Source organism: Benincasa hispida, chromosome 3 (genome assembly GCF_009727055.1).
Source record: "Benincasa hispida cultivar B227 chromosome 3, ASM972705v1, whole genome shotgun sequence".
Taxonomy (NCBI): domain Eukaryota; kingdom Viridiplantae; phylum Streptophyta; class Magnoliopsida; order Cucurbitales; family Cucurbitaceae; genus Benincasa; species Benincasa hispida.
Genome location: NC_052351.1, coordinates 70,272,389 through 70,289,995, shown reverse-complemented (window position 1 = coordinate 70,289,995; position 17,607 = coordinate 70,272,389).

Here is a 17,607-nt window from a genome sequence, read left to right as displayed (position 1 = left end):
CCTCGATGGAGATATTCAAGAACATAAAAGTGTTGTAGATTTCTATGAAGCTTCGAAGGTGGGCGCGTGGGTCTTCGCCATGCCTCCCTCCAAAAGGCCCAGTAGCCTGGATCATCTGCAACATTACCGGCTTCATTTCAAACCTCGATCCATCTAACATTGGCCTCATGATTCTTGGAGAGAAATCGTAGAGGTTGGGCGACGCATAATCCCGAATGGGTCTATTGTGGTCATTTGCTAGAAGGACGGGGTTGGCCATTATATTGTTCGCGTTCATGGCCCTTGCTTCTGATTGTTTCGCCATTCTTGGGGTTCTGTCTTGTTGTTGCCAGTTGTTTCATAATCGTCATCGAAATTTTCTTTCAATCTCCGGGTCATAATTTGCCAGAGATTAAGCTGCAAAGAAATCAGAAAAATTACCGTTAGCACACTGATTTGCCAAAGTCCTCGGCAACGGTGCCAAAAACTTTATGCATTATTTTATGAGGTGAAATTATGGATGAAATGCGGTGATGGAATTGCGTTGAGCAATCAATCTTTCTCAATGGAATCCAAGTATAAACCCCACTGAATTTCCTGGTAAGTCCAGGGTCGAACTCAAGGACTTGGGAAAACAATATGCGGTGATAATTTTCCACGAAGACTTTGCGGTAACCGGTGACTTAAATAGTTGTTTTGTGTTGTTGGTTGCGGTAATGAAATAAATAAATGCGAAAAATTTGAGAAAATTTGATTCTGCGATAGATGCATTGAGTATACGGATGAACGGGTTGAGAAGACCTTCAACTAGCGTTACCTGGGATCTCCATGCAACAGTAAATCACTTTCCAATGCAAATGCGGTGCTCCTAAGTCTAGGACGCATGTGTTGAATGCAAAAGTGTCCATAGAGCTTATTCCTAAGTCTCTACTCTTTTTGTGAAACCCGGATCTCCATTTTCCTACTTAAATAAGTGATTAAAGGGTTAATTAGCAGAAATTTAAATCCTATGTTATGTAAATAATCTAATAATTTTACAATTGTCATAATAACTGTAATAATTGTCACCTTCTGTGGATCAACAATTAGTAAGAGTGAATGTAAACTATAATGGTTAGGTATTATAGTTATGATAGCCATATTTGATCTTGGAGTACATGTAGAGAGGACCCTAAAAGGATAAAAAGAAGAGAAAACCTTGAAGACTTAAATCCTGAATAGTGAAGAAAGGATTGAAGAACTGAGGCAAATATAGAAAATTATTTGGGAAAATTCGTGTGGAAGTTGCATGGAGATAAACCATATTCTCAGTAGCTAGCGAGATTGGAGGAAGTTGGAGAGAATGGGAGAGAGTGACACTGTCGAGATCCAAGCTAGCGAGAAGGCTGGAGAGAGCGAGATCCTTAGCGAGAGTGGAGAAAGCGAGACTTTAAGCGAGAAAGTGGGAGAGAGCGAGAGCAGCCTGAACGCCTCATTCGAACGTCATGCCCACGCAATCGAAGGAAACCACCTGTGCATCGAACGGTCGGCCATTTATGCATTGAATTTTGCCACGATCTTATAGATTATGCATTGAAAACCCTAAATTGAATACAAACAAAGCTTGAAGACGTAAGGACAAACGTCAATTAAAATTTAGGTGTCCGATTAAGAGGAATTCTTAAACCCTAAGAAATTGTGTTGAATGCGTTTGGGAAGAACACGTTGAACCAAGGTGAAATCAGCCTACGTTGATAAAGGAAGGATTAAACATTTGGCCATGCAGCCAAGTAGGTGGTGTCAATACCATAGGAGGTTTGGACACCTATAAATAGAGCCGTTGTGATTTCATTTTCAAATCACAAATCATAAAATTCGTAAAAAGAGGGGGAGAGTAGAGTGCATTGGATAGTGAGGGTGGAGGAGAATGTGTCAAATTTGGACGAGGAGATCTTCCAATCTACTCGTTCTTTTGGAGTGATTCTAAAGCCATATGAAAGCTCTGGAAGTATATTTTTCAGAGTATGGCTGCCAGAGGAAAAGGCTCAAAGAAACTGGGCTGGAGTTTGAGAAGAATGCAGAAGGGTCAGACTGTCGAATCAGTCTGAGCCAATCTTGAAGATTTTGAGATTCTGGCCAAACCACGAGGAATTCGGAGCTGAAATTTTATGGTAAGATTCCTAAGACATTGTAGAATAAGTTTTTAGAAGAAAGTATCTCAAAATAAGGTTTAGAACTATGAGTAATCTAAGCTGCAAGTTGGATCTGGATTCTAGGGGTAAAAAGGGAGCTCGAGGTAGAAAAGGGAACTATTAGAAAGGCTCCTAAGCAACTAAGGTGAGTGTTATAGCTTTGATAATTAACACATAGAGTGAGTGTTATAGCTTTGATAATTAACACATAGTGTGAGTGTTATAGCGTTATAGGTTCGATATATCATGAGTGTTAGGTTGCTTTGATAGTAAATGCATATCGTGAGTATTCATTTAGCTTTATACTCTAATATTGGAATATATGCATATATAGATACAAAATACATGCTTTTGTTGATAGGATGATTGCCATGATATTGTTTTTGTGTGACTATGGAAACTACGATTATGCCCGGGATGTGGTTAGCATGCTTAACAAAAGGTGCTTGGCGGGAAATAATGGTCAGCTTCGGTCGGCGGGAAAGTTGGTCGGCTTCGGTCGGCGAGAAATAATAGTCGGTGACGACCGACGAGAAATATGGTCAAGTACCTAAGCATGACTAGCGGGATAAATAAAATGGTCAATGTGCACATTGGCGGGAATTGGGGTCATAGGAAGGTTTCCATAGATGATTGTATTGTTTGATGATATGATATGCATGCTACGTGTAGCTTTTGGGATAAAGATTACTGGTTGCATGATTATATCTTTGACTGTGCATGAGTTAAAAGAACCACTCACTGGGTTTAGTAGCTCACACTCTTCAAAATGTTTTCTTAATCCCCCCCCCCCCCCAGGTAGCGGAAGATGAGGAGTTCCAAGGTGCTGCTAAGGTCAAGGTCTGCCATGTGCCCCAATTACACTTCTGGAGGGTTTCTACGGTTGTCGTTGTAAACTTTGTTGTTAAGTCCTTAAGTTGTATAAACGTTTATCACTATCATAATAAAAGATGAGCCTACTTAATCCATTATAGTTTATGTCCTTGACTTAATCATTTCGCTGTGTATAAGTTATAGTATGGTATCAGAGTTATTTCGTAAGAATCATTAGACAGTAAGTGTCAGCTCAAGGGTTGATAACTGCTATAGTCGCATCCCTCTCCCAGGCTGAGAAGGTGGTCTGGGGGCGGGGTGTGACACTTTTCCTATGCGATGATGCAAAATGAACACAAAGACAAGGTGACAGCACACAATCGTATCCTATCTCTAGGATGCATGCGATGCGTTAATAGCAAACAATGCTTATTCTTAAGCTCCTATCTCTTGATTATGCATTCTAATTTGACTCTCTCGAGCCTAGATTCTAACCTGACTTTCTCAAGCCTAGATCCTGTCCTTAGACTACCCTCCTGAGTATCTCTAATGGACAAATGAAGCATACATAATACAAGATAATGGTATAGAATGAGGATCCCCAGTTATGCTAGCTAAATGCTTCTCAACCCATTCAACAGATTTAGCTACTCATGCATAATAAACAGAAAGTGAATAGATATGGAGAAGTAAATTCCATTTCTATAGATGAGTTTGAGTACAAAATAACAATGGAAGATAAAGGTAGAGAGCCAGGTAGAAATCCCTTGCTGCCCAAGGCTTTTACACTGGAAACTCTATTCGGTTCAAAAGATATTCCTGCTTCCACAAGAGTTGGCCCTCTCTCTGATCTTGATGATTCCGACACTCTCCCGTGATCACCAAGACGATCTATCGACACAGTCATGCTTCTCTCACGTCCACCTTAAAATAAAAGAAAATCTAAGAACGAAGCTAATCTATCTAAGGCAAGATTCTCTATGTATCCGAACTTGCTGAACTACTGAACTCGTAAACTGAACCCCTTTTTTGAAGGATGTCTTTGGTATTTATAGAGCTTGAGGGTGAAAGGCGGCTTCTCTCTTATAATTGCACAGATGGGATGGCTTTAATTCTCTGACTGATGACGCCGAATATTTGTTCACCGAAAAGCTGAGTGTACTTGTATCGTTAGCGGCTTGTCAATTTAATTCGGATTCGACCATCATTAGCTTTTTGTCCCATCATGATTAATTATTGCTTTTCACCCAGATGCGCCCACCATGTTGCGCTGGCACTATGCGGCAATCCTTCTTGAGTAGATGTTTGCGAACACAAATCACCGCAAAGCCTTGTAGTAATGCTACGGCCGACCATTGATTCCTTTGTGATCATGCTTTCCACCCTGTGTTAACGCATATGTCATAAAAATACAAGAGTTAACTATATCTAATGCGTTGAAACGCATGCGACCGCAATATTATGAACTTAATGCTTTTTGGACGCAATCTATCATATTTTATCAACATAAACCTTCATTGTTTAATAACTTAGTACCGTAATAATGTGTATTTCTGCCCGTAATCACACCCCCAAATTTAAACAATGCTTGTCTCGAGCATAAGCTAAAGAATCCTTTAGCAAGTTGACCGCAAATCTCTTTTCCTAGATTTCTCAAGGATACTTCATTCAAATCCTATACACCAAAATTTCCTCAATTCTTATTTCAAGTCTTCTCTTAAAATATTTCTAAGACCTAGGGACCACAAGCTTAATCTTCAAAAGGACTTTACTAGATTCCAGGACATCGCATGATTTATTTTAAAAAAACTTTTTCACTGGGTGCTAAATGATTTTTATCCTTGCATATTTTTTACATTGTTATTTTTTTTTCTGACCTTGCACTAATCCAAGTGCCTCACCTTTGTTTTGGCTTGCCCCCATGTGTGTCATGCGGACATCCAACTATGAGCAAGGCACTCTTTCTCTTACTTTATAATGCTTTTTACTATTTAAGACTGACTATCTCAAAGCGAGGACCTAGGTAACTTGACCTTAATCTTGAGCTAACTATAAACTCCTGTTTATCTGGGATTGCCCTTAGATTTGTATAGGTGAGGGTTGGCTCAACAGCGGCGTCCCAATACGACTGCCATTTCACGGGGTGAGACCTGATAGATAGCTGGGGACATAAGGTGCAAGAGGGAATTCACTCCTACCCGCTTTAGGGATAGTAGAGAGGTTGTTCCCTTAAGTGATGATTCTGGGGCTTAAACAAGGGATTCTGCCCTCTCCTTTGGTATGAGAGGGACTCGGTTTTGTGATTGGATCACAAAACAATTGTTCATTAGGGGATCAGTGGGGACTTAAGGAACAAGAGGTGATTTTGGGGGTAAAACAGAGATTTGACCCAACCGTTATTACGAACAACCTATGAAGGGTTAACTTACTAATCATGGTTATATCGAGTGGGCATAATATATCTACAGTGAGGGGAGTTCGACTATGGGCTTTAGTGGAGTGACCCATTAGTTAACGAATGCGGGTTAGATCGGTCTAATGAGTTTAGCCGATAAATCTCGGATCGTTGGAGCCCATGATCTGTAGGTCTATGAGGTACCCCTACTAGCTCGGAAATAGATAGCTCTAAAGTAGCATGATAAGTTAATTTGAAACGTTCAAATTAGAATCAAAAGAAATTGGAGAAAATATATTTAAATACGATTTAAATATATGAAGATGAATTTGTGTAGAAATTAATTTAATATTGGATATTAAATTAATTAGAATTATTTAAATTGTTTAAATAATTATTTATTAATTTTATTAGAAAATTAATTTTTTAATTTAATTTGTAAAATAAATAAATTATTGATTTTAGAAATAAAATATGATTTTAAAATAAATTTGGATTTTTGGAAAATTAAAATCACACAAATTTGAGAAAATGGGTTTTTCATCTTCAAAGTAGCTTACAAAGAACCCACACCTTCTCCTTTGCTTTACTCCAAGCATGAGCTGCATCCCATGCAGCACATCTCTTTGCATGATAGTCTGCAATATATTGAAGAGATTGGAGTGAAGAAAGGCAAGAGAACCAACTAAATTTTTGCTGAAAAATTCGGATGAAGAAGGTGTTCTTCAATGGGTTTTGTTCAGTGAGTTTTCGCCATATTCCCTTTGATTCTAGCTTATTTTTAGTCCCACAACTAAATCTAGAGCACCAAGAGAATAGTAGGAAAGATCTTATGGTGCTCTACATAAGGATTCGGAGGATTTTGCAGCTAGAAATGGAGATTTCGTTGGTTCGGCCAAGGTATGTTCATGAAACTCATTAAACTCTATTTTTAGCATGTTTCTTTTCAACCAAAATTAATGAATTAGAATTCTTATGGATCTTGATTTCTTCCACTGCGTGATGGTGTTGATCCAACAGTAAGTCTCTAGTATCAACGGCGTTATATACAGAGTAGTCATCTCGTGGTCTAGGTCTTATACAAACTCTTTGTATAGGACACCCCCGCTCGCACGTCTCTACATGAATGGTCAGGATCTACCATCTATAGTAGTTGACAACACTTGCAAACCTCTACAAAGCGGGTCGTATCTGTAGTGTCACCAGGATTAGGTATCCCACCTTAATCCTTATACTACAGACCTATTTAGGTTATCACTTAAGGCATGATCCACTTGTATATCACATATACATGCTTAAGTTCATAAAAAGATAACCAAGGAGCTTTGTTTATTGGATATGAGTAAATGCCAGAATTAGGACACCAATCCCAACAATCTCCCACTTGTCCTAATGACTCGTGAGATGAATGTACAATACAATATAAAAATGTACAATATATTATAAACTAGGACATACCCCAGTATCATCTCCCACTTGCCCTAGACAAGATGCCGCATGTCCCGCAGACCCAGACTCTCTAGGTGACCCTCGTACACTTTAGCCGTGAGGGCCTTTGTAAAGGGATCGGCAATGTTGTGCGTCGACGAAATCTTCATGACTATCACATCACCGCGATGCACAATCTCCCCGATCAGGTGATATTTTCGTTCTATGTGCTTACCCCGATGATGACTCTGAGGCTCCTTTGAATTTTCCACAGCCCACTGTTATCACAATAAAAAGTGATAGGCAAATCCATATTTGGAACCACTTCCAAATCTGAAAGGAACTTTCTCAACCAAATAGCCTCTTTAACTGCTTCAAGCACTATGTATTCAGCTTCCATAGTGGAGTTCACAATGCATCCTTGCTTAATGTTTCGCCATACTACAGCCCCTCCATTCAGAGTAAACACTAACCCCGATGTCGATTTGCAAGAATCTCTATCGGTCTGAAAGTCAGAGTCTGTGTATCCTGTAAGGATCAAATCCTTATCTCCATACACAAGAATGTAATCCCTCATTCTTCGAAGATACTTGAGTATCATCTTGACCGTCGTCCAGTCATCAAATCCTGGATTGGACTGATACCGATTGACAGCCCCTACTGCATAGCAAATGTCGGGTCGAGTACACAACATTGCATACATCAAGCTTCCTACAGTAGAAGCATAGGGAATCCATCTCATCTCCTCAACTTCTTGAGGTGTCTTAGGACATTGATCCTTAGACAGAATGATTCCATGCCTGAAGGGTAACAAACCCCTTTTGGAATCCTGCATCTTGTACCTGATCAACATTTGATCAATGTACGATGCCTGAGACAAGTGATAACTGGCAGAAATGCAAGTTTTTGTAGCCTTTTGTTTAGAAATATGAGGGCTAACAAGTATAATATGTGGTGATTATACTAAGAATTCATGCGAAAAGTGAGTTTGCATCGATCAGCATTGAAAAATCTCGGCTAACCCAATATTATGCGTTATTCTACGACAAAACGTTTATTTTTGTAGCTATCACAGGAACCGATCACATGTGGTGAATCCCAGACCATCGCAAGGGTGATCGCATACGTTCATCACATGGATGTTGTGGCTATTAACTGCATGCGTCCATCGTATAGAGGTTGCGGCTACAGGATAATAATCGTGATAGAAGGATGAATGCAAGGATGGTGGAATGCGATGGTACTTCAGAAACAAGCATGAACGCATACATTGGGAGTATAAAAGAGATGATGTTGACATTTCACCTACCACACGGTTAGTAGCAGAGATTCAGAGCAGGTCCATCGTGCCGTTAGTGACAGACTCAGAGTGGGACCATTAATGTTGTCGGCGATTGAGCTTTATAAATAGAGCCTTAGAGCCCAAATTCAAGGCATCTGAGCTTCTGACTTAAGGCAGATCCTTGTGCTCACAGATGAGAGCGTGAGAAGACATTCTTTGAGAGTTCTTCATTCATTCAACCATTCTGAGTAACGACTGGAGCTTTTCCAGAGATAGATGTCGAGAGAGACTACTCCACCGCCTTTCCATGGCACCACTGGCGGCCTTGACACACATCTGATGGAAGCAAGAGATTGCCTACATCTAGCCCTCTTAAGACATTAATACATTGTGTAATTAATGCATCTCTTTGTTTCCTTCAACTCCATCTTCATTTACTTCTTCTTTATCATCCCTTACTTTCATTGCAACGAACTAAGTAAGATTGCTAGAGTTTCACATACTTAATCATGCGGAAAAGACATATGAAGCATGTAGCAGACCACTGAGAGGTGTGCGTTGCACGAGTATAGTGCGGAAATCCTCTTTTCTCCGGGTGATCTGAGTTCAACCTCGGATCACCCCGAGAAAATTGCAATCTCATTATACTTGGTGGGAGAGCAAGAAAACTTATGGCAGGAATGCATGGTCATCGCATAGATTCTTAAACACATATTACATATCCCTTAGTCCAACGTATGACCATCAACGCATAGAGATCAACGCATATCATAAGACGCATGCATATTTATTCTCCAATTTACCATGCATCAAGTTTTTGGCACCGTTGTTAGTGACTTGGCAACTAATAGTTTGTTGAGTTGTGTTTTCGCAGGCACCCTTTTTACCTTGGGCATATTGTAGCTTATGAGACCAAGTTGCAAAAAATACTTGAAGTGTAGGCGATGCGCCGAAAGCCAATATTGACCCTGAGATAGAAAGGTTATCTGTCGCATGAGTTGAAAGCAGTTATAAGCGCGTGTCGACCAACATGCGCCCAACAATTGTCGGAAGTTCCAATGGTCAGGACGAGCCTCTTGACCTAAGCAGTTGAGATCAATCTTCTGCATGGAAGACTCCTTGTAGTGGCTTCACTCTGTCTCTTATACACATCTAGATGTGTATAAGAGACAGGTTATAAGCGCGTGTCAACCAACATGCGCCCAACAATTATCGGAAGTTCCAATGGTCAAGATGAGCCTCTTGACCTAAGCAGTTGAGATCAATCTTCTGCATGGAAGACTCCTTGCGGTGGCTTCACTCCAATTTCTCCAGGGACATCTTCTACTCTATCTTTACCTTGCTTTCCTAGTTTAGTTTATTTATTTAATTATTGTTGTTTTGGATTTGCGATTGCTTTCTTGGATGTGGTGTGCATTGCACAAGTATAGTGAGTAAACCCTCTTTGCTTAGTGTAAGGCTGTAGCAACGCTTGTCTATGAGCAGTCGCAATGCTTGTCTATGAGCTAATCGGCAGCGACTAACTGCCCGAGAGAGTAAGTAGTGGAACTCACTAAGCAAAGTAAGTAGTGTTCCTAGAGATAGGAATAATCTTATGTTCAACCATGCTTGTGTGATCATCTTATCTTATGAGTGCATCATTCATCATTTGGACATACTTGGGAGAGTAGTCTAAAAAACCAAATCTAGGCTTCAGAGAGTCAGATTGGATTGCATAAGCAAGAGTAGAAACTTAGGAATAAGTTCTATTTGCTATTTACACAGTGCATGCGCCCTAGAAATAGGATATGGTGGTAAGCGATCACCTTGTTTTATGTATGTTAGATCGCATAAGCAAGAATAGAGACTTAGACATAAGTCCTATCAACATTATCGCATATGCATTGCATGCGTCCTAGAAATAGGAATCGTATATTTGTGTATAGCATGATCACATAACTTATGCTGGCTGGGGTTACCCTTACTATCAAACTTAATGATGCGGTGAAGTTATCCCCTCCGTTATTTTATCTATTTTTCCATGCATCTTATTACGCGTTAATAGTTGCCACATCTCTACCAACTCTAATAGTCATACGTCCATTGCTTAATCTGTTTAGTTAGGAGTAGAAGTAGCGCATAGTCCTTTAACTTCATTATTCTTTTGTTCTTTGCTGCAAACACATCACTTCGCAACATGTAGTTAGAAGTCCCTGAGTTTGACCTCGAATCATCCTGAGAAACTTGCGATCTCGTTATACTTGGCGAGAAAGCAAGAAAACTTGTGCCAGGAACACATGGCCATAGCATACATTCTTAAACGCATCTTGCATATTTCTTAGTCCAACGCATGACCATCGACGAATGGAGAACGAACGCTTATCATAAGATGAACGCATATTTACTCTCCATTTTCCACGCATCAACAGGGCTAACCATTTTTTCTTGCGATCCTGAACGATCTTGATCCCAAGAACATACTTTTCCTCACTCAAATCTTTCATTTGGAACTGGGCAGCTAGCCGCTCCTTAATGTTAGTCAGATCCCTACATCATTCCTAATGAGTAGGATATCATCTACATACAGTACCAGGAAAGCTACTGAGCTGTTGATGATCTTGTAGTAAACACAAGGCTCATCAACATTCTGGTCAAAGCCATACGACTTGACAACAGTGTCAAATCTGATGTTCCAAGTTCTAGATGCTTGTTTCAGCCCATAAATGGACTTATTAAGCTTGCAAACTCTTTGCTCTTGATCTGGAACTACAAACTCCTCTGGTTGAATCATATAGATGGTCTCCTCAAGATGACCATTAAGAAAGGCAGTCTTGATGTCCATTTACCATATTTTATAATCATAAAATGTGGCTATGGATAGGAGAATCCTGATAGACTTTAGCATGACAACAGGTGAGAAAGTTTCCTCATAGTCAACTCCCTCAACCTAGGTATAACCCTTTGCCACGAGTCTAGCTTTAAAGCTTTGCACCTTTACATGTACACCTCTCTTTCACTTATAGATCCACTTACACTCAATAGGTCTTACCCTATCAAGTGGATCAGCAAGCTCCCAAACGTTATTAAAGTACATAGACTCCATTTCCTGGTTCATGGCCTTAACCCATTCATCTTTGTCAACATCCTCCATTGCTTTCTTAAAAGACAACGGATCCTCGACCCCATCATTCGTAATGACATTTTGGGCTTCAGTCAAACCCATGTAGCGATCCGGTGGTTCATAACCCTCCCACTACGTGAAGCAGTCTCAACTCTTGAGCTGGTTGACTAGACATTCTGACCTCAACAACTCTTATTTAATCTGTCGGCCTGTTCAACAACTCTTGTTAAATCCCTCAGCAGTCTCAGTCTCACTAGAGATCTTACGTAAAAACAGCTTACTTCGTGGCTTATAATCCCTCATATGGTCTTTCTTCAAGAAGATAGCATTTGTGGAAACAAGCACTTTGTTCTCACTTTAATCATCGAAGTATCCACCTCTCATTTCCTTGGGGTAGCCTACAAAGAGACAAACTTTCGAACGCGGTTCCAATTTCTTTGGGTTAGTCGTCAACACATGTGTCGGACAGCCTCAAATCCTGATGTGGCGTAAACTACCTTTATGGCCTCTTCATAACTCAAAAGGTGATTTAGAAACACTTTTTGAGGGAATGTTGTTCAGGATATAACATGAGTCTGCACTGCATAACCCCAAAACGAGTCTGGAAGGTGAGCATAACTCATCATAGACCGAACCATGTCCAACAAGTTTCTATTTCTTCCTTTATAATACACCATTCTACTGAGGTGTATTAGGGACTGGGAGTTGGGATGCAATCCCATGTTCTATCATATAGTTCTGGAATTGGAGATCCATATACTCTCCACCATGATCAAATCGTAGTGTTTTTATCTTTCTTACCTAACAAGTTTTCAACTTCTACCTTATACTCCTTGAACTTGTCAAGGGCTTTAGACTTACATTGCATGAGGAAAAGATACCCAAACCTTGAATAATCATCTATGAAAGAGATGAAATATTCATACCCACCTCGAGCTCTAACATTCATCGGACCACAAAAGTCTGAATGTACAAGCTCCAAGGCTTCCTTGGCTCTGTAACCTTTCCAGTAAAAGGTCATTTGGTCATCTTGCCTTCGAGGCATGATTCACATACCGGCAAGGAGTTTCTTCTAAACTCTTTAGAAGTCCACATTACACCAACTTCTCAATCCTATTGAGGTTGATGTGACATAACCTAAGATGCCAAAGATGGGCGTTTTCCTTAGAGAAACCTTTGATCTTTTAGTTGTTATTTGCCATACTGAACATTTTAGTGTTAAACAAGGCTTTTATGACAAATGGTCTTAGTACATATAAGTTATTTTCCATTGAACCATAACCAATCTCCATTCCATTCTTGAAAATAAACACTTTATTCTCAGAAAAAGAGACGGTATAGCCTTGTTCAATGAGACAAGAAACCGAGATTAAATTCCTCTTAATATGAGGAACTACAAAAACATTATCCAGTAACAGATAATGTTTTCTTGTCAACAAATAACTTCAGCCTACTGATACGCTAAAAATAGTCTCTAAGCATGCAATAACAGTGGAATGTGGATGAATGAACAACAAGCTCATGTTTCCATAAACTTGTAACGGTGAAATTGTGGAATGTGATGTTGTGTTATCGCTTATGCTCACTTTATGCGATACTACTTCTAAATATATGCGTTGTCAACTATATGCTTGTAGTATGCGATAGAGTAATGTGTGTTACAAGTTTCCTTGCGCTGAAACCAAGTATAATTCCAACGCAAGTTTCTCAAAATAATCCGAGGTCGAACACAGGGATTGTTGTTGTTAGTGTGTTACTTTTGTGATACATGCGACCTGTTTTTACAATTAATAAAGAGTGTGTGTTTATACATGAATTTAAAGTGCGGTAAAGTAAAGTTGCGTTAATAAAATAAATTGCGATGAAAATAAATCCTAAACTAACATTATACAAGATACAAGATACAAAATATACACGATACTGAGTTCGAGACTGACTGTGAAGTTATACAAAGGATCGTGGTATGCGAGTGCAAGTCTTTAGGGATGAATTAGAAATAGAAAGGATAAATACTAAAAACATCGCAAGTTTGTTACTTGCGTTAAAGATACAACTAAGGTTCCGCTTTCCCTTGGCATACACCTCTCGGTGATCGGCCGTGTTCCCATATCTCTATGGTGAAACAGGGATGAATGTGATGAACGCAAGGTTGCTTCCATCTCTGGAAGTACTTCTCGCTTTAGTTAACACATTCTTCCAACCCTCTCTCGATAGGCAGAATGACATCTTCACTTCTGCTCTCACAAGTGAAGATGCTGCCGAGATGCTTTGACTAAACATAATTATTTCCTTAACACAAATTAATTTACTTGCTTAATTCTTGCTAATTACCCAAGGGACTAAGAAAACATCATGGAGAAAATGAATTATGGATGAACGAAAATAGACAAAGAAATGATCATGGAAATGATCATGACATTCAATACTAAGATTAAGCGTCTGATACATGGTGTGAATGAGAGATTAAGAAGATGAATACAAGTGATGATAAAGAGATAGAAATAAATACAGAAGAGTGTCAATGTCTTGACACAGATCTAGATGGAGGTTTGCTTGCCAGCGTGTGGAATGGATGAAGAGAAGAGCTTCCCTCTTAGGCTTGCTCTTCTGGTAGAAGTGACCTTCGTACAGAGCTTCAATGGCGGGGATCAGAAGGATTCTTTGCCCGGAGACTCACCTCTCAGCCTTGTCTCTTGATTCTTTCTGGATCTACTCTGATTAGTCACTCAACCAGTCTCCCTCTCAAATCAGTATATCAAGTCTCTCGTATCAAGTATATTTTTTAATGAAATTGCATAAGCTATTTATAGGCGTAGCATGACTCTTTTCATTGTGGTCCCCATTTACAGCTCCTGAAATGGTGGAGTGAATATTCCTTCTGTTACTCAATCAATCCCATCAGACATGCACAATGGTCAGCTATACACACGTCAGAATCCTCCGTAATTGCATTGCTCTTTATATCTTCGATCGTTTGGTCGCATGTGGTGTTGTTTTTTTATTACCGCATGCGGTTGAGATTGCATTGATCGCTAAGCTCTTGATCAATTGTCGCATGTGCCATCATTTCGTTGATCGTCTCTTCATTCCTGAATGATGGGTGCAATACGACATAGATGCGTTGTTCTTTTTATCTTGAGCCATGAACGTATGCGATGACTTGATTTCCTGCAAAAAAGAACAAAAACATTCTATTCTACCATCGCAATGGTGTCAGTGGTTGTATTGATGACAATTTATAATTCTCGCATTTCTTAGCCAATTTCCATTCAATCGACGCAACTTTTCTTCGTTTTTGCCATAATATCTAAATAAAACAGTATAAATAACTTGTATTTCTACAAGTTATCACCTACCTACAACAACAGCCGAAACAACCTCACCACTACCAACTCGAAGAGTCATCTCTCCCTGTGGCAACGTTTGCCAGGAAATAAATCATTGGTAAGAGGAACTGACATGATTAGTAGCACCTGAATCGAGGATCCAGGCAGAATCATCATTCTCTACTAGACATGTCTCCAAGACCAATAAATCATATTTACTGTCTTGTCTCCTCTTTTGGAGAGTAGTGGGATCGAGGTCGTTTGCCACGAAATTCATTTCACACGAGTCTTTCCACTATAAGTAATCGGTCATTTTAAAAGCTTTAAATAGAAATACTAATGAGTCGCTGAAAAGAAGAACACATTGACCTACGTTAGGTTATAAGCAAATACCTATTGTAAAACAAAACAACATCCAACAAGGTTATAGAAAAACTAACATGAACCCCGTGGGACATCTAGTTTCGCAATGAAGCTTCAAAGGTTTAGGACAAAAGCCGTCAAAGGAAGGTTAGTTATCCCTCCTTTGAATTGAGAAGTTCTCAACCAGTCATTAATACCAGAACAACTCTTGCTCCTATAACGACTAGCCATCATTGATTTGGCTAAGAGACCATTAACTTGCTTAACAATCTCCCGTATATGTGACCCGCCGTTTTAAGCCCTAGAGGTCCATCCCAAAAGACCAATCTAAAGGGAAAAAAATTGATTGGAGTAAAACCTAAAGCGACTATATCCATTTTTGGAGTTCATCTTGATATTGACCAACTGCACAAAACCCATCCGAAGGGGGAGGCACAAAGGCGACAAAGGGAGTACAGAATGATCTCACGGTGTGATCCAATGATAGAGACCATAGAACCTGTTGACACACACCCTTCTCCCACTTACTATAAACACTTTCTCTGTTCACCTTGATATTGACTCATGCGAACACCATCCGAAGGGGGATGCTCCCAGGGCACCATGAGGCCAAACATGAATCTCACAGTGTGAACATACAGGGAGAAACGTGAGTGGAATCATAGACATATCTGATACACCTCTTCCTCCCATGGAGTATTTTATAACCCAAGGTTTAGCTTACTTAGAAAAAACACAACTAAGGATTTTAACTAAGTGACTTTTAGGTTTTCCTAAGAGTAACATTTACCTTAGATAGTGGAACTACTTTTGATCATCATCCATTAAACTCTTTAACGGAATCTTTGACCAAATCGTCGCATGCTTTTTGAAAATATATCTAACTCACCTTTCCAGGTAGGTTCCCAGGTAGGGGTGTTACGCTTCCATCAACTTAAGAACCCCAGCCTAGCAAGAACCCACCTTAAACAAAAGGTCCCTTATAGATAGGTTTACAACAAATTAATCTTTTATTCAACCAATTTAATCCTATTAAACTGATTTTAAAAGATTAATCTAGGTTACCAAACTCTTTAGATTCACTTGAACTTAGGTCTATCTCAATCCAATTTTAAAACCCTTTTAAAAAACTTGAGTTCACCCTAAGTTCACATGCAACTCTGAATTATTGATTTAGGTCTAATTTCCTTTATAACACTTATAAACGGAAACCAACCATAATGCTAAGCTAACACATGCAAGGCATTCATAACGGTTATAAACGGCCTAACTGTCATGCTCAATGTAATGTCCATTCATTGCTACTTCTTTTATATCACTTATACAAAACATGCTTCCATTCACCCTTAGACTATAACATTTATAATAAAAGGATGATGCATGATAATGCTCACTGCATGCAAAATATAACTCTTATATTTCATGATGCATGTGCATGCTTTCAAGTAATTTCTTCATGAAATATTATAACAATTATCATACATGATGCATGAATAATTGCACAATCTAAGGTGGGTTTTAACTATATGACAAACACTTTGGCATATAAACGCCATACATCACATGTATAAGCAATAAAAGTTGATGAACTGGGTGAAATTTCCTTAAAAACACAAAAATAAAGCCAACTATTACAAAGATAAGAAGTCTCCAGTTTAAACAGACGAACTGGGTCTTGAACCGCTTGGGCAAAGCATCGCTTCTCCAACCATCGTGTACGAAGCACCATGCGATCATCTACACGATAAAACAAACACTTTGCTCTATCACTTACCTGCACTCCCAGAGTTAAATGATCGTTTAGGATTTACTACACGATTGTTTAGAAAAATAAAAACGATTGTTTAGCTATTACTAGATGATCATGTACCTTTACTAAACGATGAAGCCTAAAGTACACGATCACTTAACGCGCTCCGCATAGCGCCCGCCTTTCGTGATCGTCTAAATGACTACGATGCTGCGAAGCACCATCACCTAAGCGATCGCTTAGCTAGCACCTCCGTATCGCATACGCGCGATCGCATAGGTAGTAACTAAGCGATGAAGCTTGATAACTACACGATCTTCTAGCGCACGCCTTCCACTAAACGATGAGCACCGCATGCTCCCTCTACGATCGTCTACCTCCAGTGCCTATGCGATCGGGCAAACAACGCTACAAGATATGGTAAACAATTTAACCCATCACTTAGCATTAGCTAAACGATCGTTTAGAAAATACTATACGATCGTCTAGAAAAATCTAAACGATCGTTTAGTTAAATCCCAACAATCGTTTACCTGAGGCTAGATGATTCGACGAATGCTTGGTCTTCTTCTTTGTTAAGAACCACATCTCCATGCTTCGAAGCTTCAGCACGAATGACTCAACAAACTCCAACTCTTTGAATTACATACTCGATTGCAAAGTTAATTTCGCCTAAAAACACAGGGGCCCTTAAAATTAACACTTTGTAATGAAGAAAGCTTTAACAAAAAAGCAATTAAACCTAAAACATTCATCAACTCAACCACAGATGTAGAAAACGATTAACCACAAATGCAGAAACCCGCCGCGACTATAAAATGAGTTCAATTCAGAGTTGTAATTTGGAATATCAGAGAACCTGGCTCTGATACCAATTGAAAGAAATCGAACTCGGGATTTCAAAGAGCAGCGCAAATAAGAACATTCCAAATTACAATCAATATAAATTATAGTCGTACAGAAACATGCAGTTCCGCTTTCCCTTGGAGTACACCTCTTG